General features: G+C 44.7%; 1 protein-coding gene across 1 annotated transcript in view; it reads right to left on the reverse strand.

Annotated features, from left to right (window-relative positions):
- Nucleotides 1-2,696: 2,696 nt before the first annotated feature.
- Nucleotides 2,697-12,245, reverse strand: part of TSHZ1 (teashirt zinc finger homeobox 1) — a 106,257-nt gene continuing 96,708 nt past the window's right edge. The window contains exons 4-5 of the transcript XR_012945283.1: nt 11,048-11,107; nt 2,697-6,080 (exon numbers count right to left, since the gene is read on the reverse strand). The gene's annotated coding sequence lies outside the window, so the exon portion shown is untranslated. The remainder of the gene's footprint in view (nt 6,081-11,047; nt 11,108-12,245) is intronic.

The following is a 12,245-nucleotide window of genomic DNA, read 5'->3' on the forward strand; positions in this document are numbered from 1 at the left end:
TAGGGCCCCTTTGTAACATATTCTGCAGGCCCCGCACTAGCTTAATCTGGCACTGCTCCTTCCCGATGATGTCCTGAAATGGATTCCATGTCGCACACCGTTATGAAAGCGGGGGCCACATTTTGTGACAGTCTTTAATCACCTGATGGCATTTACTGATGCCTCTTTTGAAATGCCTGGAAATGTCAGGAAATATTTTTTTATGCCATTTCAAACAAATGTAAAACTAAACTCAAGGCAGAGCGACTATGGCGTGAAATAAAAACTCGTCATACCTTTGTGAAGAGAAAGAAAACGCACATCTTACCTGTTTGGTATTTCTTTTTTGGCCTGAAATTTCAATGGAAAATCTCGAAGTCTCTTGTCACGAATTTTTTCGGGAGTCGTAAAATACAGCACCTGCACGCGTGGTTAATGTTTTGATTTCCTGACGGATGATTTCTCTCTGTCATGGCTATATATGTACATCCACGCTATTTGGAAGTAGATTAACAACATTATTCCACGTGCCATCACACAAACCGGGCACGCCGTTTGAGCTGGTAAACTGACTGCTCCAGCTGAGAAAAATGAGAATGCATAATGAACAGATCCCGACGAATGTTAGCACATCAGTTTTGTTCAGTCTTAAGGAGCGTATAATGTAAAAATGTGAACACTTATAATGAAAGAGAAAAAAAACTCAAGCAGAGCAGTCAAGTTTTGAAGAAGTGACGTTAGCAAATGTAACCAAACCTAACACAATCAGGATGGAAGAAGTGCATTGATGTTCGAAGCTCAAGAGTTTAAAACATACTAGAGCCGGTGTGAGTCTCATTATTAAGTGAGATAATACAATTTCGATATCAACACTCAATTATTCCCTTATCAACACTGCCCAATCATTCTGTATTATTTTAACAAGCAAGGAATGACCCCCCCCCCTCCACCAATGATTTGACAAAGTCTCCAAATTCAAAGGTGATTTTTTAATGCAAAGAAACGATTGCCTTTCATCTCGTATTCACCATCTCGATTGTATTGTTTCTTATCGCTATTGTTTCTCATTCCATTTTGTTTCCCATGTTGCGTGTGTAGCTTATTGTGCTACATTCGCCCAATGTTACACTGTCACAGGACAGGAATCTGCTTTTGGGCAGATAGCTCAAGGCAACCTCATCATAATTCACGTAGAAAAGGTAAATGTGCAACACTGAAACTTCTTGCTCACACCATTGCTGGCAGATGCGTCTCCACATATAGGGAACTCCAGAGAGATGCTGGCCTACGCTTCAACGCTGGCCAGGTGTTATTGGAAGAGGTGGGTGCACCCACACTTTATCCCACCATGCACAGACCTGTCGATTGACTTAATCGTGGTATATCCATTTATACTGAAGGGTGGTCTGAACCAATCTTCTGCGCTAAGATTGTAATCTATGTCAGTCTCAGTCTGAAGCGTAATTATACAATAGAGATAATAAAATAAGTTTCAGACCCTTACCGATCAACTGCTGGGATGAAGATCTCCCCCAAGACATCTCGGTCACTGGAGCCACGTGACCATACTTCAAATGCTGGTGGGGTACAGGTTGATGGAGTGGCCCAGATCCCATCCAAAATATCACTCAGGTCGCTGGGTTCAAAGTTCAGTGCATTCACCACCGAGTTAACAATACTTGATTATTCCAATACAGTATAACACAGACCACCGACCTCTGTGTATACAGTATTTGAAAGGATTGAAGTACAACAGCAAAGTTGGCAAACCTTCCAAGCGCAATCGGGCATGGGATAAGAGGATGAAACAAGGCATACGCTTCACATTGAAGTAATAGCCGGCATTGTAAAGGTCCAATTTTGAACACTATTGCCATGTGACTGGCACATAATGGCCAGCTCTTTTGCAAATGATATCACCTGCTAACCACGTTGCACACACACACACACACGTGCAGGCTGACAAGAGAATTAGATGTATCTTGTTGCATTTTGAAAACGCAGAAAGTTCGTATCTGGATGCACAAATGTATGTAAACATCTGCGCAACATGTTTATTGACTGCACAATAGCTGTAATTAAAACGCTATGAAAATTGACATGCCCGTGGAAGCCTTCCTGTTATTTAAATGATGACTACTTCATTACTATTGTGCGGCACAGGCATTTATCCTGTCCCATTGTCTCAAATGCTGCCATTCTCCCCCAACTCTCTTTCTGTTCCTGAAACACACAACTGCCCACTTTTTCCTAATTAGCCTCGGATTGGGTAACGTTTTGCGAAACCGGCTTGTGGACATATATATGCACTAAACCCGCTTGCATGCTATGAAGAAGACCAGCTGGTTATCCATATATTATTTCCTTCACTTCCATGGAGAAAAAAACTAGTTTCTTTATTTACTCCACGATTGGGTGAAGGCCTCCAAAGCCATATAGTGCTCATGGGGGTTGTTTGATCATACTTCACCACACTGGTTAGTGCACGTTCGTTGAAGAGCAGTGGGGTGGGCAGGACCGGTTGAAATCTGCTGGACATCTGTGAAAAAGAGCTTTATAGCTCATCGTATTCCTCCAGTGTCAATACGTATTCACATTACGAGATATCACAGATCAATGTTTTTCGCCATGGCTGGGAATTCAACTCAGCTCCCCGGGCTTAATTATATATTTTGAGAAAATGTGTCCGTAGTAAATGAGAAATCGGGCAAGATGGATTGCGCTTGAGTGCAATGTTTATTCAAGATGCAAAAAACTAAAAGTACCTCTGTCATATACATAGATCTATTACACACAACACAATTGCAGAAAAGTATATGAATCATGGCATTTGAAGGGTTTTTTGTATCTGTAGAAGCTGCAATAGACGATTACACTCGTCCAGTAATGGCAAAACTACTGCCTAATTTAATATTTTAAAAAGTTTGTGCAGTGGTAAAACATACAGTAGCATTTTATATCCAATCGCTTTTGCAGTTTGAAATAACCGTAAGCCATTTAAAAAATATCTCTAAGTATTTATGAACAATATTGCTGTTCCGGTGAGCTGTTATGGCCTACGACGACTAGTTTTAGGTTTATTATAAGGTGGCGCTTTATTGTACAAAATTTGTACCATCTCATTCGCCCCGCGACAGTAATAGATAAAGCAGCAGGCAACCGCTGAAAAATAGATGGGAAGAGGGAAAAGGGGAAGGGTGCGTTTCTGCTCTGTACAGCGCGGCAGTTAACCCATTTAGTGGACACTCTTCGTAGAGACTGTACGAAATTAAATCGCGCCCTGGATTTGCACGCCCGCTTTTCCTTCGCGACGGTCGCAAGTTACCCCCCCCCTCTCTCGGTTAAAGCCGAAGAAGTCAACTCCTGTCCAAAGGGAGCAAGCGCCGTTTCCGTAACGTGCACAGGATAAACACGCCACGCACTTTGTTTCACTTTTTCCTGCAGTAAAAAAAAAACGTATTTATTTGATTATTTTATACATGCGGTAGTTTTTTTTAAAAAACGGAGACGACCAGAAGAGGCAAGAGGGTTAAGGGAAGGGCCCATGTCCTGGTAACAATTGATTGCCCTTAGGAGAAGGGTGTAGACAATAGCAGTATCAGAGCAGGGCCCATGGCCCTTATGAAAAGCTCGACACATCGATCCATCACTTCCAACCCACGTTTTTAGGGTGCACGCTTGCGAGCCAGCATGAAAAATAGAGATTTTTTTCCGTTCCCTTTTTGTGTATACGCGTACTTCAAATGTCTCACAGGTCATAACCCTGTGATAAGCGGCACTCACACTGCTCAACCCTGGATGACCACATTTTTACAAATTGGCACATTTGCAAGTTTGATATATATGTCACTGATCGGCAAACATATTTGGGCAGTTGTACAAACTTTTTCACCCAAAAAAATGAAATAAGTCATTCTAACTGGACATTTTTATCCAGGTGAAATCAACAATTGTAGTAATACCGTACGGTATTGTGAATTCAGATAATAATAGGTTATATTCCACGAGGACATTTTCATACAATGTAGTATTACACGTTTATAGGTCACAAGACAGCATTGTATTATGTGTGAGCTTTAATCCCACACGTTTGTATTTTTTTCAAAATTGAAACGGTTAAATCTATTGATGTCAGTTCAATTTTAAATATCAATATACCAAATTATCTACATCAATTTCAAATCATGGTGGTTCCAGTTCAAACGGTGACCTTTGGCGACCCCCGAATGCTCCTTTTGGATCATTGTGACCCCCTTACGGTCTGAGCCACAAATTCTAAACATGTTTAAAATATTATATGAAATGTATTTAGAGACACACAATTGCTATTGTCATTTCAGAATAAATATCAGAATACAATGATATATGAAGTTTTTTTTTTTTTATACGCATAACACTTGAAACAATCAGCAGATTTACAACCGTTGACCCACAGGTATTTGTTGTATTATGTAAATAATGACATTAATAATCCACAGCCCTATGTCAATCCACGACTGGACGAAGGCATCTTCTACAACATGTCAGTCATTAGAGTTGTATGGCCATACTTCACCAGGCTGGTCAGTGGGGGTTAGGATAGGGGGGGGGGGGCGGGGGCGTCTGGGACTCGTTCAGATATTACGAATGAACAATATCAAACCGTGGTTAGGAATTCTACTCAAATGTCGGGGTTCATAAAGCAGCGTGACAACCGCTGTGCCACCACTCCAAAAGATAAAGATCCCCCGTACAGCCTTACAGACTGTAGGGTCAAGTGCTGTTAGCGAGCACCTATGAAGGCCAGCATGGCACACGAGGGAGTTGGTGGCCAGCACCACTCCTTGGCCGCCTTTATCTCCCGGTACTCATTTGAGGCCTGGCACTGGTTCAGGTAATCGTCACTGGTGTTGGCCGTGAGTGGAAGTCGAACTCAGGTTGCCGGGCTCGTCGCGCAGATCGCTAACCGTTGCACTGCCGACAACACTCCACTATCATGTACACAGTGGGTGCTCAATTAATTTAGTTTAAAATTTTGAAAATGGTTGGGGAAAATTGGCCAGGCCAGAGATCTTATTGACCCGCAGTTGGATTTCAGCCGGGGCAATGGGGTTAATGTCCCTGCTCTTTATCGAAGAGCGCCTCGGGATCTTTAATGTCCACCGAGTCGAAGAGACCTCGGTTTAACTTCCCATCCTAGAGACAGCACCTTGCATAGCACCGTCCCCCACAGGACTGGTCTTGGTGGTGGAAGAGTCTTCATTGAACAGTCAACAATTTATCTAGACTAGTTACAAAATTGCACGCACATGTACAGCCCTTTTGCCAATTCACTCCTGGATGAGGGCCTCCCCATGTCATGTGGGTTGTGGGGGTTATTTTACCATACTGATAAGTACAGATGGGTAAAGGTGGAGAGCATTGATTTTACGGTATATAAGTACGGTAAAATAATAAAAAGAATTATCACCACAACATTTTATGCATGTCGCTCGCCCGTTCCAGGACTATTCAGGCTCGGCATTCGGATCACTGGATGAAATGCGCCTTTCAAGTGTAAATTAGTAATATTTGCCCTGCTTAGCTTCTGAGATCTGATGAGATGGGGTGAAATGCTGCTGGTTTGGTCATTGCCAGTAAAACGGCAGCTCCGCAAATGGTGGATTAATTTATTTGTACTAAAGTACGTTTACATCAGTGTTCAGCTTTTTATACTAATTATGAAATATTAAGGTGCGTATGCTTGACTTAAAAACGTTGCATCAATCACAATTTGATATTTGAACAATACAAAGTTAAGTGGGCTTTACATATGCAGTGTGCGTGTGTGCGTGCGCGTGTGCACGCGTGTAAAAACAACGCAATTAACAGACGGCGTGCACGCGCGAGTGGCCTCCGCTTAGAAATATAAATACAGAAATCACCGAGCGACGACCATCAATCATGACACAGGACGTAACAAAACCTGTTACAGGCCTCCAGAAGGGGTGGTGTCGAGATGACTGCTTGTGAAGGGTGCACACATTTTTGGCCTTGCATTGGCGGCAGCGGGGGGGGGGATGTCACAGATGTGGCTTCCAGAAAACTCCATGGATTCTTGTCTCCCTTTTCTCCGAATCCATCTGCAGTGCAAGTGAACAAGATGAATGAGGGCTCATCAGACAGGTTATTAATCAGGAGAGTGTTGGGGGTGGGGGGGGTGGGTCGGGTGGGGGGAATCACACGGGTTGGGGAGCTGGGTACAGAATGAGCATGGTGGTGGCAGTGGTGCCACCACTGCAGCCCATGGGTTTGGCACACACACCTCTTCCTCCTCCAACTTCTCTTCCCCCGCCACCTCCCCGCCCACCAGTATTCTACCGCCTCTGCACCGGGACCGCTTCGTAGCTCACGCCGAGAGCCGAGCACACACCTCGAGGAGTGAATAATGTCCCTGTGTTAGGTGCCGATTGAGCGATCAATATGGCTGGACTGGATCCTGGAACGTCTCTCTGGCTACAGAGAAAATAAATAAATAAAACGGCGTGCACAAACATGCTCCTGCAATGGACCCACGGCAACCAATTTAAAACCAAGTACTCATGTATTATTTGAATACTTCGGCGCACGTGATGCTGCGATATATAATGGCAGTTAAGCTTGTATACCCATTTATCTTGTAACCCAGAAAAAATGTAATGTTCTGTTCTGCAATTAACCATCCTCACAAGGTCAGTATATTGCCAGAAATGTGGTTGTCATGGACAACATGTGTCTATATAATTTCACAAGACTTTTACTCTTTAAAGAAAGTAATAAGAACCGCAGAAGCCATTAAGTGAGATATGCAATAAAGTACAATCCTGTGGCGTAACTCCACCCCGGTCATTTTTCAGATATGATTCTCTGGAATGAATTTAATATTGCCTCCTCATCAAATGTGTATTAGCAATGTTTGAATGACAACCTGCACACGATATTCAGCACAAATATAATTGAACAGTGTGTTGTACTTAAAATAATTCCAGCATGCAGTGTTGTTGTTCGTCACATTCACAGAATGCATTTAACACTCGACTATTTCAACACCAATCATTGTAAATAAATACACGTATATACAACAATACACAGGACAATGCATGTGGCTTTTGTGCAGTATATGCGCACCCCACATATATGCAACACGCATCGTTTGTTAATATTTTATATTAACACGAATATGTACAATATTGCATTACTCGATAAGACTTTAATAATTACACATTTTAACATAAACCAAAATGTTGCTAATCTTGTTGATACAAAACAAGGACATCTACACGAGATTCTGACGTGATGATTTGCACGGTTGACAACGTACGGTGCGAAAGAAGTTCAACGTACATACATATACAGGCGGCGATGCATTCTCTGCTCTACAACGTAAGGAAATGAGCATGACAGATCAAAGTCAGTGATGTCTTTGCTAAAATAGAATAAAAATGTATCCATTAATGAAAGGCATTAATCATTGACACATGAATAATATAGTGTTTGTGTGTGTGTTTGATATGAACGGTAGTGCAGCGGCAAGAGCGCTGCGCTACGAACTTGGCGACCAGAGTTCTATTCCTGCTCATGGCCAACACGAGTGACGATTGTGTGAAGTGGTTTTCGGCCTTCCCTCAGCCGACTGAGTCCCAAATGAGTACCTGGTGCGGTGTGTAAACATCGCCAACTGGGGAGACGAAGGCGGTCGGGTGTGGTGCTGGACACCGACCCCCTCACTTACCGTGCCGACCTTAATAGGTGCTCGCTTACAGCACGTGCTCCAAAAGTCTGTTAAGGCTTTCTTTAAGGGGGATCTTTGTCTTGATATGAACATAATAGCATTCTTATTGATACTGCTACTTCACAGGTTTGGGGGTAGAGAATACGTAAGATAAAGTCAGCAGACAACCTTTGGTAGCATTATAACCACAAAGTTAAATAAGGTGCCCTTAATTAATTTCTGGCCATGCCATTTGAAACGTGTGGGGCTCTGGGCCTAGTGCTTAGGGACAGAGGAGATGCTGCACTTTTCTGATCTCGTTTCCACCCATTTCTCCAAAGCTCATTTGGTAATTTTCAATCTGAAAATGAATAAAAGCATAAATTAATTCCTCGAACGTTTTGAACAGGATCACTGAACAGTTGAACACAAACGAACACGAATTCACTGTAGATTCCACATCAAATTCAAATACTTTAACTCAATTCAATATGGCACAAATTCGTTTATACACGTGCTGCATACAGAATGGTAAATGTCTTTCAGTTCTCGTGGATTCCATTTAACAGTATCGAGCCACATTTCTCTGTGTGTGTACATGTTGGGTTTGATTGCTGCTCATAAATTATAATTGAGCAAAATTTCTCGAGATCAATTAGAATAGTTTGAAATTGATTAAAGCTTCCGAAAAATCAATGTGAATAATTTTACATTGATCTGCACCGTTTACCACGGTATCTTCCTCTTTTTTAAGCACAACCTGCGTGATTAAGGATCTCTGCCCTGGGATGACCATAACGGACATGATTGTGGCAATTAAGTGCCGCGAAATCAAACGTTCGGACACATCCAGCGGTCCGTAAACCGGCCAATCGCACAGTCCGATACTTTTGCCGCAAGCGGCAGCATCATCGGCCTGCATAGCGTTGTGGGAATGGCTGGGTGGACGTGCGAGGCTCGCGAGTTTTCTGGCAGAGTCCCCCGGAGTCAGCCGGAGCCCTCCGGACTAATTGCCACAGTGGCGTCAATCGTGCCTGTATTTCCCACGCGCGGTGGCTTTTATTGTATGTGCCGTGCTTATAAACCAAAATAACGGCACTAAAGAGGACGGGGTCAATCCACACTCAAAACGCCACGTTTTGTGGCCTCTCCACTTGGGGGCCGTTCCGCCGGGTGTTTTATGCGAGCGCCAGACTACAGCGGTGACGGTGGCGAAACCGGGGATCACCGTGGCGCCGTGAGCCAGCCGCACAGGATGAGTTCATCCCGTGAATCTCTAACGACCTCCCTGCAACAAGGCATGGCGATTCTGTTGTGCATCCACGGCAGCATTTCCGAATGGCAAAAACCACTCAGGATGTGCCCGATGTTGTCCGATATTGGAAGCTAAAGCGCAGGGTTGAGCCTTAATATTTGCCTTGATGGATGACCACCGTGCTTCATAGGTTCATTGCAGTCAGCTAAACACTCACTACCACCCCAACCCCCATGTTCTAATGTCTTTAAATAATATTCATTATATCTAAGTGGTAAAGAGACCTCTAGCAGAAAAGTCTCAGAATTCCCTTCAAGCATTGCCTTTCTTGGGGATAATGGCTTTCTTGGGATGTTTGGACAATGTGTTTTGAATGCCATTGCACGTCAGAGGAAACCAGAGTTCTGGAGAAAATCCATGTAAACAACCTGTACATATGTAGCCTTTCGTTAATCCACTGCTGGATGATGGACCTCCTCGTGCTCTTGATGACCGTGGAGGTTATTTAACAAAACTTCACCATGCTGGTCAGTCCAGGTTGGTGAATGCGGCGAGCATAGATGTTGGCTCGTAGCAGTGAACAACAACAACGGACATCTGTGAAAAAGAGCTTGATGGCTCATCAGATTCCTCCAGTATAAATAAATATTATCATTATGATTTTGATGCAATTCCCTCTACTTCCCAGCCCACGAGATGTTATCTCCCTCGCCTTCTATGCAGGTTGTGGGTTCGTTCCTTACCCTGACGCCTGCATGTTTGCAAGTTCTCTCCGTGGTCATGTGGATTTTACTCCATGTCCGTCTGTTTTTCCCTCCACATTTCAAATCCACATGCGTTTAGAGTATTTGGCTGCTATAACTTTCCACGTGATAAGCCGCTTTGTTATCATTTGTGGCCAGGTCGCTTCTGAAAGAGAGCTACACAGCTCAGTGGGCCTTACCTGGTAAAATAAAAATAAAAGTTTAGTAGCTCTAACAATCTGCTTGTGCATGGTGGTCACCCATCTAGATATAAAGCTTGTGACCCCCAGGTGAAAGGTGCTTTAAAAATGTATCATTATTATGAGCCAGGCTAAACGTTGCTTACCTTATCAAATCTGATGAGATTGGGCACATGCTGGGTGATTTGGTCATAGGCTGTAAATAAGATGACGACATTCAAATACCTGAGTCGATAGGTCAGCCACCTATTTTCTGTACTGCTTCCCATTACCCATACTGGTGACTGTCTCCAGACAGGTCTGAGAGAGGCACGGGGAGAGGCATGTCGAGACAGACAGAGAGAGGGATGGAAATATAGACATGTGGAGAGACACGGAAATGGAGGGAGACTACTTTGGCTGTCCTCAGTGAAATGGGGATTCCACATTTGTACACCACACACACACACAACAGCATGGCAATGGGTGTCTTGCGTCCTTGATAACCTCCGCGTGATCCACCAACCCCAGCTCAAGAGCAGTAACAAGACCTAACGAACACATCACACGCCGCCGTGTGCAGTATACAAAGTGCGCTGCACATTGGTAAAAAAAAAAAATTTGATCACACATTTTTTTGATCACACATTTCTGCATAAAGTGGACATTTCAGTGTTCATGCGTTCTTGTAAGCACTTCATAATGAAAGCGTTACAGCTTGCCAAAGAGAGTGGCAAGGAGGAAATGTGGAGGCGACCGGGGCACGCTCACACGGCACACAGGTGGCACGTTCTTGTCAACTCAAAAGCACAGTTGTGTTCAAATAACGGTGTCCATGTAAACACGCGGCATTGCCAGCGTCGGCGGCGTCTGGACGGCGTTTGGACTTCCAGGTGAGGCTGCAGCAATGCCCCTTTGCGACAGGAGCTCCGAGTGGGGGGGGGGTGCCCACGGTAATCACGGCGATCTAAAAAAAAACGCGGCTATGATGTTTTGTGGGTGGCTAGCAAATTAGGCTCCTTCCGTTTTCCTGATACAATATCCCCTCGACCGTGCTCTCAGAACACTTGGCCAAGCGCTTCCCCAAACGGGCCCGACCGCCTCCCTCCTCTGCGATCTCCCCACCACCACCACCAACCCTCCCCTATCCCTGCACAAACCATCCCATCTACCCGTGGCTCACCCAGCTGTTAGGAGCCGTCAGTCAGGCGGACGCGGCTTGAGAAGCCTTCATTCTTCTGTCCTGTCAAACAAATCAAAGTTCACAAGCTGGTTCGCGGCTCCGTCTGGCGCGTCTTGCTCGCTCACGTCGGCTGCGAACTTCTCAAGGCGCTAGCACCGAAGGGCTACAGGACATCTGCTGTGCCTGTGCACGCGTAACACACGCGTGCGTGGATTCGAGAAAGAAAAAGCCATGATGTGTGTATTTGTACAGCAATGCATATATATTCATATATGAAGCCGCAGGCCCCCACCGCTTAGATATGTAGACCAATGGGATGTGCTGTTAGCGAGCAGCTATTATGGTTGGCACAGCGCGATGACGGGGTAGTGTCGCCAGCATCATGCCCCCCCTCCCATCCACAACGGCAATGTTTATACATCGCACGAGGTAGTCATCTAAGGCTGAGTCAACTTAGAGGGAGGATAAGTTTTGATATCACTCTTGATCCGAGCCGTGGCCAAGAATCGAAACAAGGTCACCGGGTTTGTTGCACATTGTCCTAGTCACTGCACCACCACTTCCCACATATACACACACACAACATATTCGAATCATTTGGAGAATGAATAGGCGACCACAGGTGCAACCAGAAGCGGAGGCACAGTGGTTAGCTCACTGCACTGTGAAATCAGAGACCCGAGTTAGATTCCTGGCCGCGGATAGCATAGGTGGCAAGTGATATCTGAACCGCTCGTGGGCCTCTGTTTCACTCACACTTCTGGCTGCCATGGTGAGGAGCGCCACGGTGGCTAGATGTTAACTCCCTCGCTAGGTGTACAGGAGGTCGTGGGTTCGATCCTGAACCTGACGCCTGCTGTATACTTGGAGTTTGCGTGTCTCTCTCTTCCCGTGGTCGCGTGGATTTATCTCCGGGTCCTCCGGGGTTTCCCTCCACATTTAGAAACACGCGTTTAGAGTATTTGGCTGCTATACATTTCCGTAAAATTATAAGCCACTTCGTTGAGCTATCATTTGTAGCTAGGCCACTTGTGAAAAAGAGCTATATATATCTCTCAGTGGGCCTTACCTGGCAAAAAAAGTTTAATAGTTTAGGAAGTATGGTCAAACAGCCCCCCATGAGTAAGCGACATGGAATTGGGAGTAGCTTCGTCCAACAGTGGATTGACCAAGGACTGTGCCGCATTATTTATTAAAT

Source organism: Petromyzon marinus, chromosome 25 (assembly GCF_048934315.1).
Source record: "Petromyzon marinus isolate PM22_M1 ecotype Great Lakes invasive population chromosome 25, UKy_Petmar_22M1.pri1.0, whole genome shotgun sequence".
NCBI classification, from domain to species: Eukaryota; Metazoa; Chordata; class Hyperoartia; order Petromyzontiformes; family Petromyzontidae; genus Petromyzon; species Petromyzon marinus.